The sequence below is a fragment of the Triticum aestivum genome, chromosome 7D, assembly GCF_018294505.1.
Source record: "Triticum aestivum cultivar Chinese Spring chromosome 7D, IWGSC CS RefSeq v2.1, whole genome shotgun sequence".
NCBI classification, from domain to species: Eukaryota; Viridiplantae; Streptophyta; class Magnoliopsida; order Poales; family Poaceae; genus Triticum; species Triticum aestivum.
In genome coordinates this window covers 410,087,744-410,107,142 of record NC_057814.1, presented here as the reverse complement: position 1 = coordinate 410,107,142, position 19,399 = coordinate 410,087,744, and the positions used below count along the sequence as shown (strand labels likewise).

Here is a 19,399-nt window from a genome sequence, read left to right as displayed (position 1 = left end):
CAGCACAAGAACAGGCCAGTATCACTTGCTTTCGATCACACTACCGGCAGCCATCAACACAAGTATGAGATCTCGGCGTTCTTGGAAGGTATCGACGATCGAAGAGAACACCCGAGTTTGATATACATGCTGCACATATGCATCTCTATATCCCAACTCCAGGTCTGATCTCAATTTCCATGTTTTATGTCCGCCTACTGCCGTCATGTACATTCTGTTGAATTTAGTAACGTGTTTTCCAGCAAGCCGCTAAAGTCTACCTACTGCCGTCATGTAAGTTCTGATGATGTGTGGCGTCAACCAATTCCCGCAGCAACGCGCGGGGTATCTTCTAGTAATATAAAGCGAGGGAAACCTTTTCTCATCGATTTATGAGAGAGAGCGAGCACGAGACTAAGGCGAGAAGAAAGCGGTTGCTTCATGAAGGCTCGTACTAAGCGGTGACCGCCCGAATTCAACCACAGCGGCGACGCGCACACCAAAACACGTGACAGCACCAGGTAAAAACAAGAAGCCCAAAATTACCACAAAAATCAAAGTGGTTCCGCTTTTGAATTGCAAGTACTATACACTTTCAGGATCCTCAACTTCTGTTCATTCAGTGGACCAGGATACTTGTTTGTTCATCGAACAAGCCATACATGAAGTAGGGACTCAAAAAGCATTCAGAAATGTACACGGTCAGCTCACATGACGTCCCCGTTTTCACGCAGAAAGGAAAGAGCAGTCACTTTGTCTGCACCAGTACTTGCGGTACAAGGATATGACAAGGAATTACACCGCCAAAGAAATCAAATGCATCTAGCAGAAACTTGCAGGATTCACGCTTGTCATCCTGAACTCCCAAACTTATCTTCCTGGGCCGTTTGGTCAAGTCACATGGTATTATCATGGTGTCCCTTCTCCGAAAGGATAACTAACTGCACAAAGAACAACGTCTCAGTTAAGGAAAAAAATTTGTATTACCATACTCATCAAACACAGTGAACTACGAAAGAGAATTTTACATAATTGCGCCCCCCCCCCCCCCCCCCCCCATATCATATATTTTGACTCCTTCACATTTGCTATTTGCCAGTACGCCATAACCGCTCGATCAGACCAAAAACAGTACGATCAACGATGTTTATCCAACCTAAGTTCTCCGCTAGCAAAAATACCATCTATAGTATGTTTATGCTGTTCAATAGGAAATGAGAAGAGTACTAAGTTTCCCACTCTAAACTTTGAAGCTAGTGCTAGAATTATTGGTTAAATTACATTTAACATTTCTCTCTCTACTTATTTATTATGTCACATTGTCTTATGTGGCAAACTTTGGCAACAAAAATTTCACAACTAGGGCCATATCTATATATTAACTGAATTTATCGGTAGGTTAACTAGGACCATATCTATATATCCTAGGCTACATAGCAGCATGCAATGTACTAAATGTCTAAATATGCTAATGTACACATTAATGTACTAAATGTGTATGTATATATATATACATATCATCCGAATTTCTTTTCAAAGATGGAGCACTTGCAACAGTAGAAGCCTACACATAGGACAGGACAGAGCAGCAATGCAGATATAGGAAGGAGCGGGCAGTTAGTTCGTTCCAGCAAGGACACCCCCCCCCCCCCCCCCCCCCCCCCGGCCCTCCCCCCGCGTCGCCGCTACTTTTCCCTCCCCCGCTGCCACCGGCGGGCTAAGCCCGACCGGCATAGGTGGCGGAGGGGCTCTGACTCCCCTTCGCTCGCGGCGCAGCTGGCGTGGGACAGCTACACGGGCGGGGGAGGTGGGCTGGCGTGGGGCCCTCTGACGCAGCAGCGGGTGAGCGGATCTGCGACTAATGGCGGCCCGGTGGTCAGCTGCTGCTTGGCCGTGGTGCGGCGGCCACGAGGTGGTGTGCTCAGACGGGTGCGTGCGCCTTGCTCCTTGCCCAGGACCGGTCGGATCTAGTGCAGGGTGATTGGGGCGTGGCGTGGGAGGTGGCTGAGGCCATGGGCCTCTATTGGGTGGCGTGCTGCGTCGTCCTGGGAGCGCCAGAGGTTGGCTTGTGGTGGCGGAGGCCGGTTGGCTCTATCCAGATCTGGGTGTTTTGTGCCACGAGGCCTCGTGGTGGCTGCTCGGGAGTAGCGGCGGGCTCGGGGGCGCAGCTGGCGGCTAGTGATGCGGCCTATCCGATTGGGTCGCTTTCGGGTCCCGGTGGATGAATGGGTCGTTGCCGTGTTCGCAGCTACCGTGGCGGTGGTCGTTGCGGCCTTCTCCTGGTTCCAGGCCGGCGGCGTGCGGATTGTCCGTGGGACGGAGGTGGCTACGTCCTAGGGCTCGTGCTTGGGCGGACCAGATTTGGTCCCGAGGTGGGTTAGGGCTCGTGCTTCGGGTAGGCGAGGCTGGCGCGGTGCCCGTGGGCGAGTTTTCTTTTCTCGCGGGCATGGTGGTCGATGGTGGTGGTCAGGACACCACCTTTCTGTCGGCCAGATCGACATTGATAGCGAGTCTACTCGGCGATGGCCATCAGTAGTCACGAGGTTGTGTCCCCCACCCCCCCCCCCCCTCCCGCGGACTGACTAGGAATGCGGGTGTGGACGCCTCCTACCGTGGAGGCATCGACCCAGACTTCGTGCCTGATACCGGGCTAGGAGTGAAAGGAGACTCTTTTACTCTTCCTTCCGTGATAGATGCGTCGTGATGTGGATGGTTGGTGGTGTCTCGGACATGGATGCCAGAGCGGCGGCTCCGGGTGGCGGTATGCATGGTTGGCTCTCCAGCGGGCACAATGGCATGCTGGTGGCTTTCCCTCTTGGTCGTGTGGGCGGCGTGAGGTCGTGCTGGTGGCTCTCCGGCAAGACTTACAAAACACCAAATGAAACCCAACACACTAACTAGCATAAAGTTCTAAATGCAAAAATGCAACTATGTGAAATAGGTTCCATACATGGCATAGGAGTGAAATTAATATGAATAAAGTTTGAAATAATGGGTGTACTGAATAAAGCTCTACGGATGAAAACCGTAGATCATTTTAAATTGAATCTTTTTGCACCTTTGAACCCACTCCTATGCCATGTATGGAACCTATTTCACATACATGGCATACCGTGGTTCAAAGGCTCTAAGTGTGTGAAATAGGTTCCATACATGGCATAGAACGATCGACCTACGGGCGCAATCAAAGCTTCCCTCATACTTGGACAACCAATCCATGCCTAAGATTACATCCGATCCCTATGACTTAAGTATGATCAGATCCGAAGGAAAGACATGTCCCCCTATGGTCAAAGGCAACTGAAAACACCTCTGGCTAGCCATAGACTCTGCTCCACAAATACCCTTGATATGAATGAATCAGATGCACCAGTGTCAAAAAGAACAAGGGTTGGAAAGGAATAACCAAGAACTTACCAATCACTACATCCAGCTGCTCATAGACTTCCTTCACATTGATATGGTTCACATGCCCCTTTGTGAAAGGGTTGGGCTTCTTGCCTCCAGAACTTCCATTGCCATTTCCATTCTTCAGCTCAGGATATTCGTTGAAGTAGTGCCCTGTGTTCTTGCACTTGAAGCAGGTGATGAGGCTCAGATCTTTCTTTACTGGTGTAGCAAGGTTGGCCACTGTGATTGTGTACATTGCCTCCATGCTGAGAATGACCTCCATGATTATGATGGTTATGCGCTCCAAATTTACCGAGGCCTGACCCAGAATATCCAGAAAAAGTGTGAGCGGGGCTTCTACTGATCTCCAGAATAAAACTTGCCCTGTCCGTATTTCCTCTTACCGTTCTCCACCACCTCAAGAATAATAGTCTTATCAACCAACTCTTGATATTTATCAATAGTCGCAACCATCTGCTGAACTCCCAGTTCGTCTTTCAGTCCCTCCAAAAATTTCTCATGCTTGGGTGCATCTGTGGCCATGTCTCCTGGAGCATAACGGGACAACTTGCTGAACTCATCAACGTATTCAGCCATTGAGCGACCTCCCTGGCATAAGTTACAGAATTCTCTTTTATCGAGACTCATGGCTCCAGCTGAAACATGAGCAGTACAAAACGCCTGCTGAAATTGGTCCTAGGTCACAGTCGCCATGGGGTATGTGGTCATGTAATTCTCCCACCATGAAGTTGTCGGTCCATCCAGTTGATGAGAGACAAACCTCACTTTCTCCGCATCGGTGCATCCTGCTGTGGCCAGCTTACTACTCATATAAGCCAGTCATCTGCGACGATCGGCTCTAGGCTGCTTGAGAAAATCGGTGGGTTCAATATCAGAAAGTGGGTGAGACTATCAACTTGGGGTGGGGCGGTGGAGGTGGGTTGTTGTTCTAGTTCATGTTTTGCATGAGAAGTTGCATCATCTAGTTCTGTGTCTGAAGCAACTGCTTTAAGCCGGGTGGCATATTGTTCTCTGAGCCATTTCCGGAAGGTGCATGTCTTGGTGGCAGCTGATGGGTTAACATAGATGAGATATTAGAGAGAATTAGGCCCGGGGGAAACACTACCCATATGCAAATGATAGAAATTAACTCCAAATCACACCATTCAAATTGCAATCAAGGTTCACACAATCAAGCCTAAAATAAGCCATGCCACAATGGTCTCCAAAATGAATCTAAAACGAACTAATCAAATATTCTAATCGAGTATCAAAATTCCTAATGTTTAATGGTGGTCTGCAAACTCGCTCTCATCTGAAGAAGACTATTATAACGATGTCTGCTCCAGCTTCATCGATCTCCGCTTCATCATCAAGCTCGTCTTCATGATCCTGGTCCCGCTGATGTAACACCCATAGGAGTGGTCGTCCTGGATGTTCTCCCCTTGATCGAGTTTATCTTCGGTTTCTTCCAACTGAAACTTCACGGCTTCATACTTCTCCTGTAGCTCATCGATCTCTGTCTCATGTTCTGCGTGGGCTTCCTGGAGTTCCTCATGCTTGGCTTTGCGGGTCATAAGATTTTTGGCAGTGATCAGGCTGCGATGCATCTCTTCCTCCATCATGCGGATGTGGTCCTCCCAAGTCTTGGATGTGGGATGCTATCGAGTCATCTTCAATGGTACGCACCACCTCTCCTTCGATGTCTCAGCATGCGTACATGGCGAAAGAGGTTCCTCTGAGGTCCGGGCTATACTCATTTCAGATGTGTCCCGGCGCAACATGTGTGGCGATGCCCTTGCTAGCCTCATGATGCTACGTCCAAGTAGAAGTCGATGGCTCGGTGATGACTCCAAAGGTCTACCTTGGGATATGAACGTCGATTCTCCAGCGCGTCTCCTCGAGTATCAAGGCTGCCCGAGGAGACGTGTTGTAGAATCAACGTTCATATCCCAGGACAGACCTTTGGAGTCATCACCGAGCCCATCGACTTCTACTTGGACGTAGCATCATGGGGCTTGGGCAAGGGCATCGCCGCACACGCCACGCTGGGACGCATCCGAAAGGAGTATAGGCCGGACCTCAGAGGAACCTCTTTTGCCATGTACGCATGCCGAGACACCGATGGAGAGGTGGTGCGTACCATTGAAGATGACTCGATAGCATCCCACATCCAGGACTTGGAGGACCACATCCGCATGATGGAGGAAGAGATGCATCGCAGCCTGATCACCGCCAAAAATCTTATGACCCGCAAAGCCGAGCTTGAGGAGGAACTCTAGGAAGCCCACGCAGAACATGAGGCGGAGATCGATGAGCTACAAGAGAAGTATGAAGACGTGAAGTTTCAGTTGGAAGAAGCCGAAGAGAAGCTCGATCAAGGGGAGAACATCCAGGGCGACCACTCCTATGGGTGTTATGTCAGCCAGGACCAGGATCATAATGACAAGCTTGATGATGAAGCGAAGAGCGATGAAGCTGGAGCCGACATCGTTATGATAGTCTTCTTCCGACGAGAGCTAGTTTGCAGGCCACCATTGAACATTAGGAACTTCGATACTCAATTAGAATATCCGAGTTCGTTTTAGATTCATTTGTGAGACCATTGCGGCATAGCTTATCTTAGGCTTGATTGCGTGAACCTTGATTGCAAATTGAATGGTGTGAGTTGGAGTTAATTGCTATCATTTGCATATGGGTAGTGTTTTCCCTTAGGCCTAATTCTCTCTATATCTCATCTATGCTAACCCATCAGATGCCGCCAAGACGTGTCCCTGAAATGGCTCAGGGACAACAACAACAACAACAACACAACAACCCACCTCCATCGCCCCCACCCCAAGTTGATAGTCTCTCCCGCTTTCTGAGATTGAACCCCCCAATCAAGCTGCCCAGAGCCGATCTTCACAGATGACTGGCTTCACAATATGAGTAGGAAGCTGGCCACAGCAGGATGCACCGATGCGGAGAAGGTGAGGTTTGTCTCTCATAAACTGGATGGACCGGCAGCTTCATGGTGGGAGAATTACACAACCACATACCCCATGGCGAATGTGACTTGGGACCAGTTCCAGCGGACTTTCCGTACTGCTCATGTTTCAGCGGGAGCTATGAGTCTCAAGAAGAGGGAATTCCATAACTTACGCCAAGGAGGTTGCTCAGTGGCTAAATACATTGATGAGTTCAGCAATATGGCCTGCTATGCTCCAGGAGACGTGGCCACAGATGCAGCCAAATAGGAGAAATTTTCGAAGGAACTGAACGACGAGCTGGGAGTTCAGCTGACGGTAGCGACTTTTGATAACTATCAAGAGTTGGTTGATAAGACTATTATTCATGAGGGCAAGCACCGGTTGATGGAGAACCGCAAGAGTAAATACAGACAGGGCAAGTTTCATTCTGGAGCTCAGTAAAAAGCCCCGCTCCACACCTTTTTTTGGATATTCTGGATCAGTACCCAGTAAGTTTGGAGTGCACAACCATCATAATCATGGAGGTCATTCTTAGCATGGAGGCCATAGACACAATCACAGTGGCCACAGAAATGACAATGGAAATGGAGGAAATGGCAATCAGCATCGTTCCAACCCTGCTACATCGGTAAAGAAGGATCTGAGCCACATCACCTGCTTCAAGTGGAAGAACACAGGGCACTACTGTCCTGAGCTAAAGAATGGAAACGGAAATGGAAATTCTGGTGGTAAGAAGCCCAACCCTTTCACTAAGGGGCATGTGAACCATGTCGATGTGTAGGAAATCTATGAACAGCCAGATGCAGTGATTGGTAAGTTCTTGGTTAATTCATTTCTAGCCCTTGTTCTTTTTGACAATGGTGCATCTCATTCATTCATATCAAGGTATTTGCGGATAAGCATAAGTTGCCTACCGTAGTTCTTAAGTCACCCATCCTAGTGAGTTCCCCGAGAGCAGAGTCTATGATTAGTCAGGGTGTTTTCAGCTGCCTTTCACCATAGGGGGACATGTCTTTCCTTTGGATCTGATTATACTCAAGTCACAGGGATTGGATGTAACCTTAGGCATGGATTGGTTGTCCAAGTATGAGGGAAGCATTGATTGCGCCCGTAGGTCGATCGTTCTCACCACACCAGTTCGGGTCGCTACAAGATGGTATCAGAGCACATGCTGACAGTAGGACGCAACCCTAGGAAATGAAAAGCCATAGGATGAAAAACCTTATTTTACAACCTTCATATATAATTAACTTGTTCTTATAATCTTCACTGACTCATCACTGATTTCTCCTCCCTTCCAAAAATGTAGATGTCGACCGCCATAATCGAGTTTGCTCAGCCCGACGAGAACATTCCCTTTGGACGGATGAGAATCACAAGGCACCTGAGGATCGCCCTGCCCACTTTCACCGAGTCGGGTCACTACACCCTCCTTGTCCATGCTATTTTCGTCATCACTTCACTTAGGGAACCAGGAAGCAAAGTTGAAGTATAAGCAGCTTATGCAAACAGCATACATGCAATGCTATGGAAATATCAACGTCTCAAACTTTATCCTCCTCTACTAAAGAGGCTTCCTAGGAGACCAAGAAAGAATATAATCCAGGTTTGAATGAAATAGGTGCTAGGTTGGGCCTACAAAGAGGAAATGCAAATGCTGTGGACAGCTTGGCCAGATACAGAAGAATTGTAAAGAGTAAGTTGACCAAGAATTTTCAGAAGATGAACAGACTGGTCCCTCGATTAGTGCAAGCAATGTATGGCACTCTTCCTCCCAAATGCCTTTTTCTTTAGATTTTGTAAAAGTATTGTTCTCATGTAAAACTAATGCATTTATTTAGCTTCAGTAAAATTAGTTAATTCTATAAAACAGATGCATCTCTTTAGCTACAGGAGATTAATGTATTTCCTTTTATTTGTAAAACTGGTACTCTGATGCACCTCCAGGAAGACTGGTAAGAAAGTGGTGGAAAAGGGTCAAAAGGAAAAGATCTGTGATTTGAAGTAACAAAAATGCTGCACCAAAACCAGCCACAAACATCACCACATGATCAGATTGATACAGAAGCTGCAGCAGATACTATTGCCATGTAAATTGTGGTTTCAGACTTGTAATGGCAAGTATGCAGTCCTGCTGTTTCTAAAATTAGCAATTATTATGCATTCCAGGAGCTTTTGAAAAACTTGAGTGACAAGTATGCAGTCCTGGTGCTTTCGGAAGTAAGAACTTGTGAAACTTATTGCTTGTAATGCTGTGTGCAGCCCTGAACCTTCAATGTCGCATGTATGCCACCTAATGTTGCTTATTTTTCAGAATACTTTTCGCTGTTTGATAGCTGCACTTGGATAATTTTGTGTGATAGCTATGCTTGGGGCCTACCTTTTTGTAGAGTAATACAGCTGAGAAATTTCTACTATTTCTGTGAGGTCTAAGATCTTACTACTTGTGAAAATTGCATTTTGAGGAAGTTTCTGCAAGAGTAGCGCAACCTGACATGGAAGAGCTTTAAGTCTGCATGCCTACTGCAAAATACTTGGTAAATTCTCACATCATCAATAGCCCAAAATACTCAATGCTTCCGCTACCCAGCTAATACATAGTGCCCAGCTGAGTCTAACTAGCGCTGACCAATGGCACGGTGGTGAAATCAGAGGATGGTGAGAGAAACTAATAGCAAATGTGTAAAAAAACCTATGACATAGTAGCAAATGTGTGAATAACCATATACAAAACGAAATAATGTAGATCCTCAGATAGAATAGATTTGCAAAGGATACATACCTCCTGTTGCAACAACTTCACCATCATCAGACACTTTTACAGTTAATGTTCTGTCACTCCAGAGAGACTTGCGTATGTGAAATACATCAAGCTAGAAAGGTAACACCATATATTTATCAGTGTCAACATTTTGCTAATATTATTTCCATATAAAAGCATGAATAATATGCATAAAGAAAATCATATAAAAAACTTACTTTGACATTCACTTCAGAATCAAGGCTATTATTTTCATCCTCGCATTTGCTTAGCAACATATTCTCTAACTGACAACAGCAGCAATACGTACGTCAGTTAATAGCATAAAGCAATAGAATTTAACATGAGTGTCTTACTTCTGTATTACTTCAAACATAATATCTACAGTGCATCTACCTCAACTGTTGTAGAGATGCGTTCTCCATTGAAACAATTAATGACGTCACCCACTAGTATTCCAAGTTTCTCAGCAGGAGATCCATATGACACCTAAGACTCGCAATAACCAATCAATATGCATGATAACATAAAAACTCAAGAAAGCTAACATAAATCTAGAATTGAGCAATATAAACATGTGTGCGTATGTGTTCTGCACTCCAGCCACAGTGCACGCTCGATCAGACCAACAACTCGCCGCATTCCTGACTTCTCTGTCGAAATCTTACATAAACACTGAAGTCCTAGTAGTAAAGATGCACAGGGATGTAGTAATGGCAGAAGTCCTACTAGTAAAGATGTACAGTGATGTAGTAATAGAAGATCAAACAGAAAGCCAAACCAGACCAACACTTGTGTGCCTGGTTTCTCAGCCTCCTACTCAACCGTAAAACATGCAGTAAACTATGGTGTACAATACATAGTGAATCCTAGAGACATTGTAAAAATCTTGCCTCTGCTCTAAAATGGAGACAAGGATGATGAATTGAAGTAGTAAAACTGGGTTAGCAAAGGCACCTGCTAAGCATATCAGTACCAAACAATTTACCATCTAGCAAAAAATACAATTGTGCGCATAGATGACTTGCACATAACTGGTTTTACTACAAACTTACTACATTACTTTATGCTCCAGTGTTACTTCATCACATAGAAACTTTAGTACTTTGCTACATTTACTAGATACCCCCCTATATATTACTCCCTCCGTCCGGAAATACTTGTCAGAGAAATGGATGTATCTAAGCGTATTTTAGTTCTAGATACATCCATTCTTATCTATTCCGGCGACAAGTAATTCCGGACGGAGGGAGTACAATCTAACATGACAAGTACTACAACTTCAACCAGACACACTAATAACAGATGAGTACACAGCTGAGTTCAGATAAATAACCACATTATTTAGTTTACGAAAACACTCACATAATTGCACTAAAAAAACACTATACAGGTTATTTGCATGCACGTCGTACCATTTATGACTAAATCACATTAAAACACCAAGCTTTCCATGATTAACGATAGTATAGAGCATTTTTACTATCAAAAGCATATATGTGTGGGTTGCAGGTTGTGTAGTCAGTTGGTTCACCTGGGAGTGGCTCGTGCGGTCTGGCCGGAGCGTAAAATTAGCAATATACAATCGTAGTTTAGTGTGGCTATATTTTGATCTAGAGAGAAAGAGAGGGCGAAAGATACCTCTTTTACAATAAGGCCATCATCAATATTACACTTGCACAATATATTCTCAGCAATATCTACAAACTTGATTGACCAAAATTTCATTCCAAGCTGGGGCCGAGGGATGCACCTGTATCAAAAAGTATCCAATATACATTAATAACTGAGTAAACATAAGCAGCAACCCATCTAAAATGAATCATGTCAATTAAACCAAATTATATTTTATCATCTATATCTATATCTATACCAATATAAAAAGACCGAAAGACACGGATCCAATTAATCTCGGCCATCAAATCGTGTCAATCCAACGACCTAGATTGCTTCAATGGTGAGCGCTCAACATGTTTGGCGTGCAACTAATATTACCAAAATATTAATGTTTGTGCTAAACATATAATTAACATGTACTTGATATCCTACCTAATATCAACATGCAATTAATTTTCTCCCAAATATCAACGTGCATTGCACGTGCACATTTACTAGTATCATAAAAATTCCAATGCTAGACAAAATATTTTTAAAACCATGCTAGACCAAATATTTTGATTAGACGAATTTTGTCTTCCCTGGTCATATGATCATGTTGATCTATAAAGCTATACCATATGAAGGAAATTTGACTAACAGAAGGAAAAGTGGAACAACTCGATCTAAGAGTAATAGACGAAGAACCAAGTTTCTGCAAACTTGGGATTGATCTAGACAAGGCCAGAATCTGCATAGATTTTGATGAAATCCACTTGCTATAGATCACAAACATCATTAAGGTGTTTCATTGCATCCTTACTAGAGAAGATCTTCTTTAAGAAGGGGACATAATGATGCTAAACGCCTTCTTAGTGGCACTAAAAACAGAAGTAAACAAGAACATACCGAAATTTTCTCCACAAATGCAAGCACTTGACTAAAATGGGAGACGGTATAAAAGATCCTATTGTATTGCCATTGACCATTCCCACGATTTTTCCACCAAAGTCAATGAGTGGCCCTCCTAAGCCATACTAGAAAATGCGTTGAAATCAGGAAGACATAATAGCAATAATTTGCAAAATATGCATTAAAATACATTGTCCAGAATAGCAAATGTACAATTCAATTTCAAGATAAGATAACAGTTTATACCTTGGGACGTGGATCTGCACTGTGAACATGCATATAGTGATACCGTTCAAGCAGATTTGGATTCAATAATTTCACCACACCATGGCTTATCCTTAGAAATGACCTTTCATCTCTTCCAAGCTCAAAAACTTGGTCAGAACGCTTCACACCATCATTGAAAGAGAGTATATGAACCGGCCGATCCATTCTAACACTGAAGAAGGCCAAATCATAGTGCTTTTGATGGTACTGCAGGATGGCCTTTTCAGTGGTGCCACCCTGCATGTGAACAAGAACCTACAGCAGGTGCAGAATGCAAGATTTAACTTTTTCCCCATAAAATTACAACATAAAATGTCTAATTTTCAACTAGCATATCATAGCCACAAGTAGAAAGAGGCATTTTGAACTGGAATCAAGCAACTAGAGGTACATCGGGACTAGCTATAGGCATAGCAAATGGATAGAACTCATCAATTCTACTCATGCTTAAGAACTCACCTCGGCATGAGTATCATACTCTTCTTGCCCTAACCAACTGTCCATAGATGCAGACTTAGTACAAATGAGACTTGAAGTTGTCAACTCACCTCGGCCGGAGACACATCTTCACACGCCCACCAACGATGCTAAACGCACCGCCGGAACGGGGCTAGGCAGGAACGCCGCCGCCGTCTCGCCTTCCTGAGTAGGACACAAACCCTAACAAGATTGAAAAAAATGACTAAAAACAGAGCCCCCCGCCGGCCCTTGCCAGGATCCACCGTGCCTCCATGGCCCTAGGGCCACCGGAGACGAGGCGGACCTGCGTCGGCGCCGGCGAGAGGCACGAATCCTAACTTTCTTTCTTGGAGGAGGAGGCGGTGGAGTCCTGGCTCTAGGTCGAACTACCTCTATGAATGCACATACGTATACCATACCTCTATAAGCACCTTCAAAAGACTGAAGATTTGAACTCTGTTGGGCTGAGGATACCACTGTTCTTCTAACCATCCAACTACACGTTGATTTGCGGCTCAGAAGAGCTTTAAAAGTACGAGAGTCCTTTCTATTTATATTTATCTTAACCCATGTAAGGATGTCATATTATCGTACAATTATGGATGCTCACCTCAACATGCAACGGTGCATTAGAAAGACCTGCACGACATGCGCCATGCATGCAAAAATATTTACCATTCTATTATTAAATATTTTACAATATACATAACAAAATATAATAAGTTGTACATATTTTAATTTTATTTCATGTGTTATTAATCTAAATAAAATCTCATCGGATCATGATACGACTCAAGTTCAAACGACTTGGACTAGACTCAGCTCAAATTATACTGAAACTCGAACAAGCTGAAATGGACCAAAGCTAAAGGTGAAATTATAGATAAGAACTGCAAAAAAAGCTCTTGGGTTGCTCGAGATCGACTCGTATTTTAACTTGACTCGAAAATAAATGAGATGAGTACTGCTACTCCCGTAGGAGATATTCGATTCCCTAAAAAGGAAGGTTCATTGTGGTACATAAGCAAAAATATTTCACTCAATTAAAAACCAATGTTTAATTGAACTAGTAGGAGCCAACAGGCTAACAAGATAAACCTCGTAAAAAAAACTAACAATATAAGCAGCATTTGCACACAAACAAATAATAAATACTTGCACCCAACTTGACAAGGGGGCTATAAATTCCACTATCTTGCTAGTTACAAGGTTAAAAGCAAATAGTGGATAGATAATGATAGAGTAAAGCGGCAAAATTGAAAGCAAGTAAATGAGCAATTTTGTAGAAGCAGGTATTAATGAAGAATAGACCCGGGGGCCATAGTTTCACTAGTGTTCTTCCGGTATTCGGGAGTTGCATAATCTCATAGTCATAGGAACATGTATAAGTCACGAAGAAAGCAATAGCAACAAACTAAACGATCATCGTGCTAAGCTAACGGATGGGTCATGTCAATCACATCATTCTCTAATGATGTGATCCCGTTAATCAAATGACAACTCATGTATATGGTTAGGAAACTTAACCATCTTTGATTAACGAGCTAGTCAAGCAGAGGCATACTAGTGACACTCAGTTTGTCTATGTATTCACACATGTACTAAGTTTCCGGTTAATATAATTCTAGCATGAATAATAAACATTTATCATGACATAAGGAAATATAAATAACAACTTTATTATTGCCTCTAGGGCATATTTCCTTCACACACATCATCACGGAGGCAGCAAGCTTGATGAAGAGGCCTCCTCCTTTGGCTTCCTCCTCCGGCAGAACTCCGGAACAGGGCCCTGATGGGATCTCTTCGGAACAGATACTTGCGACGGTGATAAAATTCTCTTGGAGGAACGACGAATGGTTTTGGTATTTATAGGGAATATATGTTGTGGAATTAGGTCAAAACATTGCACATGGGCCCCACAAGCCCAGGTGGTGCGGCCACTCCCCGGCTGCGCCACCTGCCCTTGTGACTGGTTGGTGGGTCCTCTTGACTCTTCCCGAAGTTTTCATTGTTCCTTCTGGTCCACAAAAATCGTCAAAAATTGACATCGTGTTTGGACCTTCCTAAATATTGAGTTCCTGTGAAACCAAAACAAGCAGAAAATAGGAACTAGCACTAAGCACCTAATTAACTAGATAATGCCCCGCACGTTGCTGCGGCACATTTAGTCAACATTAGATATTACTTACAGATGAGCATGTGAAGGAAAAAATTGTGATTTTTTTATTTAAACAACACATATCAGCAAAGATTGAAGTACCAATAACTCATTGCTAAGTTAGTGCTCACTGAAATGTTCGGTAAATGTGACATTGCGTGGATTGTTGCAATGCATTGCGCTATGAACATCCACAATCTACCAGTACAGATAGGTTTCTAAGTCTGTCTCAAATCACTGAAGACACATAGTAGCAGGCAGCTTTTGAAGTCGAGCGAGCATGTGACTGGTAAGGGAATATAATGCAAGAGCGAGACTCCCTTTGACTTGATTGATTTTTCGACCCCGACTAAGAGGCTTACACATAATCATTTTTTCTTGATGTAGTAAACAATGAGACTTAGTATTACTTGCTCCAGTTTATTATAAACCAAAATGTTATATATTCATTAATGAGAAGAACAGTCAAGATTACTAAGGTTATTGACAAAATAATTAACGCAATGTTCAGTAGTCCTGTATGAACAAGAAATTAACACCTCGTTGTATTAGCTATTCATGAAAATTATAAGTGACCTCGCACTCTCTCTGTATCCTTTTCTCATAATTAAATCATTGACAGTTAAGAAACATGATATTTAGTGACTGATGAAAGGAAAAAACTGGAAAAGGTGAAACAGTAAGCAACTGTGAAAAGAATAAATTGTGAGATACTGGAGTAGGAGTACAATTTCAAAAATTGTACAGTACCATGAGATCTGCCTTGGAAATGCATCTAGACAACTCGTACAAAATTATTGCTTATCTGATCCCAAGGTATTTAAACAATATAGACAAAAAATAATGAGATTTCATTTCAGAATCTCACCTTTGGAGCACCTCAACAACAATGGATGGAAGAATATCACGAGGAAAAAGAAACAACCACATTCATGTAGCCCAATGAAGATGCAAGCACTTGCCAAATAGAAGCAATGTGTGGCCTTAAATCCTGGTGATTTACAAATAAGCAATGTTTTGTATACAGATGTAGTTTCAAGATGTTATTTTAACCACCAGTATATATTCAAATTATAAGATTCTTGAAACACTTTTCTAGACTAAACCATACCAAGAAAAAGACTAATCCATACCAAGAATCATTAATATAATTTCAGGTGATTGATTTACGCCAACATCTGCAGGCTAGCAGCACTGCAGCAGTTGAAAAATAGTAGCGTGGCACTAAAAATTTCAGAAAGGAGAAACAGGTCTCTGTAACCAGTGTGATCATCAGCCGTTTATTTTCAATACACATGCTGAACTGAATCATAGATGAAATAATATCCTTCCAATCTCCACAAGTCGGACTATTGTTTATTAGTAATTTCAGAGCTTCAATGTAACCTTTATGAGCAAACCGAGGACATCGAGGAACTGAAAAAGAAATACACTAAAGGGTAGACACAGAGCAACAAAACCAGTAGAAGACTGCAAGTAAATAATTGTTTATAGCGTCACTGAAACTTGCGAGCATGGATAGGAATAGCAGTACCGTATGGACCCAATCCATCAAAGGCAGAATATAGAGTAGATCCCTGCTTGAAAACGCTCAATCCCAAAACGAAGTGGCACAGTCAATCGACAATATGGAAGTCCACCTAAGGATTGAGTCAGATTCCTTGGCATCATCTGAAGGAAGTATGCCCTAGAGGCAATAATAAAGTTGTTATTTATATTTCCTTATATCATGATAAATGTTTATTATTCATGCTAGAATTGTATTAAGCGGAAACTTAGTACATGTGTAAATACATAGACAAACAAAGTGTCCCTAGTATGCCTCTACTTGACTAGCTCGTTGAATCAAAGATGGTTAAGTTTCCTAGCCATAGTCATGAGTTGTCATTTGATTAACGGGATCACATCATTAGAGAATGATGTGATTGACTTGACCCATTCCGTTAGCTTAGCACTTGACCGTTTAGTATGTTGCTATTGCTTTCTTCATGACTTATACATGTTCCTATGACTATGAGATTATGCAACTCCTGATGCTCTACAGGTGTCTCCGATGGTGTTTGTTGAGTTGGCATAGATCGAGATTAGGATTTGTCACTCCGATTGTCGGAGAGGTATCTCTGGGCCCTCTCGGTAATGCACATCACTATAAGCCTTGCAAGCAATGTGACTAATGAGTTAGTTGCGGGATGATGCATTACGGAACGAGTAAAGAGACTTGCTGGTAACTAGATTGAACTAGGAATTGAGATACCGACGATCGAATCTCGGGCAAGTAACATACCGATGACAAAGGGAACAACGTATGTTGTTATGCGGTTTGACCGATAAAGATCTTCGTAGAATATGTGGGAGCCAATATGAACATCCAGGTTCCGCTATTGGTTATTGACCGGAGACGTGTCTCGGTCATGTCTACATAGTTCTCGAACCCGTAGGGTCCGCACGCTTAACGTTCGGTGACGATCGGTATTATGAGTTTATGTGTTTTGATGTACCGAAGGTAGTTCGGGGTCCCGGATGTGATCACGGACATGACGAGGAGTCTCGAAATGGTCGAGACATAAAGATTGATATATTGGACGACTATATTCGGACACCGCAAGTGTTCCGGGTGATTTCGGAGAAAACCGGAGTGCCGGAGGGTTACCGGAACCCCCCGGGGAACTAATGGGCCACATGTGACGCCCCCGATTTGACCGTACACTAATCATGCACGCAAATGTGTACGATCAAGGTCAGGGACTCACGGGAAGATATCACAACACAACTCTAAAACATAAATAAGTCATACAAGCATCATAATACAAGCCAGGGGCCTCGAGGGCTCGAATACAAGTGCTCGATCACAGACGAGTCGGCGGAAGCAACAATATCTGAGTACAGACATAAGTTAAACAAGTTTGCCTTAAGAAGGCTAGCACAAACTGGGATACAGATCGAACGAGGCGCAGGCCTCCTGCCTGGGATCCTCCTAACTACTCCTGGTCGTCGTCAGCGGCCTGCACGTAGTAGTAGGCACCTCCAGTGTCGTAGGAGTCGTCGTCGACGGTGGCGTCCGGCTCCTGGGCTCCAGCATCTGGTTGCGGCAACCAGGTAGAAAGGAAAGGGGGAAAAAGAGGGAGAAAGGCAACCGTGAGTACTCATCCAAAGTACTCGCAAGCAAGGAGCTACACTACATATGCATGGGTATATGTGTAAAGGGGCATATCAGTGGACTGAACTGCAGAATGCCAGAATAAAAGGGGGATAGCTAGTCCTGTCGAAGACTACGCTTCTGGTCATCTCCATCTTGCAGCATGTAGAAGAGAGTAGATTGAAGTCCTCCAAGTAGCATCGCATAGCATAATCCTACCCGGCGATCCCCTCCTCGTCGCCCTGTTAGAGAGCGATCACCGGGTTGTATCTGGCACTTGGAAGGGTGTATTTTATTCAGTATCCAGTTCTAGTTGTCATAAGGTCAAGGTACAACTCCGGGTCGTCCTTTTACCGAGGGACACGGCTATTCGAATAGATAAACTTCCCTGCAGGGGTGCACCACATAACCCAACACGCTCGATCCCATTTGGCCGGACACACTTTTCTGGGTCATGCCCGGCCTCGTAAGATCAACGCGTCGCAGCCCCACCTAGGCTCAACCGAGAGGTCAACACGCCGGTCTAACCCTATGCGCGCAGGGGTCTGGGCCCATCGCCCTATGCACACCTGCACGTTGCGAGGGCGGCCGGAAGCAGACCTAGCCTAGTGGCGTTCTAGTCCAATCCGGCGCGCGCCGCTCCGTCACTGACGTCAAAAGAGTTTCGGCTGATACCACGACGCCGGGATGCCCATAACTACTCCCGCGTAGATGGCTAGTGCGTATAGACCAAATGGCCAGACTCAGATCAAATACCAAGATCTCGTTAAAGCGTGTTAAGTATCCGCGAACGCCGACCAGGGCCCGGCCCACCTCTCACCTAGGCGGTCTCAACCTGCCCTGTCGCTCCGCCACAAAGATCCACTTGCGGGTACTCCTACGAGCCGACCCGACTTTAGTCATCACATGTGTCATGTACATAGTATATAAGTATATACCCGTGATCATCGCCCAGGTGATCACGGCCCGATAGTATAGCACAGCAGACGGACAAGAATGTAGGGCCACTGATGGAAAACTAGCATCCTATACTAAGCATGTAGGATTGCAGGTAAAGGTAACAACAGTAGTAGCAAGGATAGGCTATGCATCAGGATAGGATATCGGAAAGCAGTAACATGCTACACTACTCTAATGCAAGCAGTATAGAGAGGAATAGGCGATATCTGGTGATCAAGGGGGGGCTTGCCTGGTTGCTTTGGCAAGTAGGAGGGGTCATCAACTCCGTAGTCGAACTGGGCAGCAACAGTGTCGGTCTCGTAGTCTACCGGAGAGAAGAGGGGGAAGAAACAGTAAATACAATGCAAACATAAGCATGACGATGCGTGACATGACAACGAGCGGTACTAGGTGTGTCCTAACGCGACAGTAGGTGGTACCGGCGAAGGGGGGGGGGGACATCCGGGAAAGTATTCCCGATGTTTTGCGTTTTCGGACAGATGGACCGGAGGGGGAAAGTTGCGAGTTCGATAGGTTAGGGAGGTGTGGTGGACGAACGGACTGCGTATCCGGATTCGTCTTGTCGCTCTGAGCAACTTTCATGTTGAAAATATTTTAATCTGAGTTACGGATTAAAAGATATGATTTTCTAAAGATTTTATTAATTTCTAGAATTTAATTAATTATTTAATTTAATTCGAAAATGGATTTATGACATCAGCATGATGTCATGCTGATGTCAGCAGTCAACAGGGGTTGACTGGGTCAAACTGACATGTGGGTCCGATGGGACCCACTTGTCATTCTCTGTTTAGGTTAATTAGGGT

General features: G+C 44.1%; 1 long non-coding RNA gene across 1 annotated transcript; it reads right to left on the bottom strand.

Annotated features, from left to right (window-relative positions):
• Positions 1–518: 518 nt before the first annotated feature.
• On the bottom strand, positions 519–1,625 carry LOC123166181 (uncharacterized). Its single transcript, XR_006483388.1, has 2 exons — positions 1,548–1,625; positions 519–920 (listed from the first exon to the last, which is right to left on the bottom strand). It is a non-coding gene; the product is annotated as an uncharacterized lncRNA (long non-coding RNA).
• Positions 1,626–19,399: the final 17,774 nt, after the last annotated feature.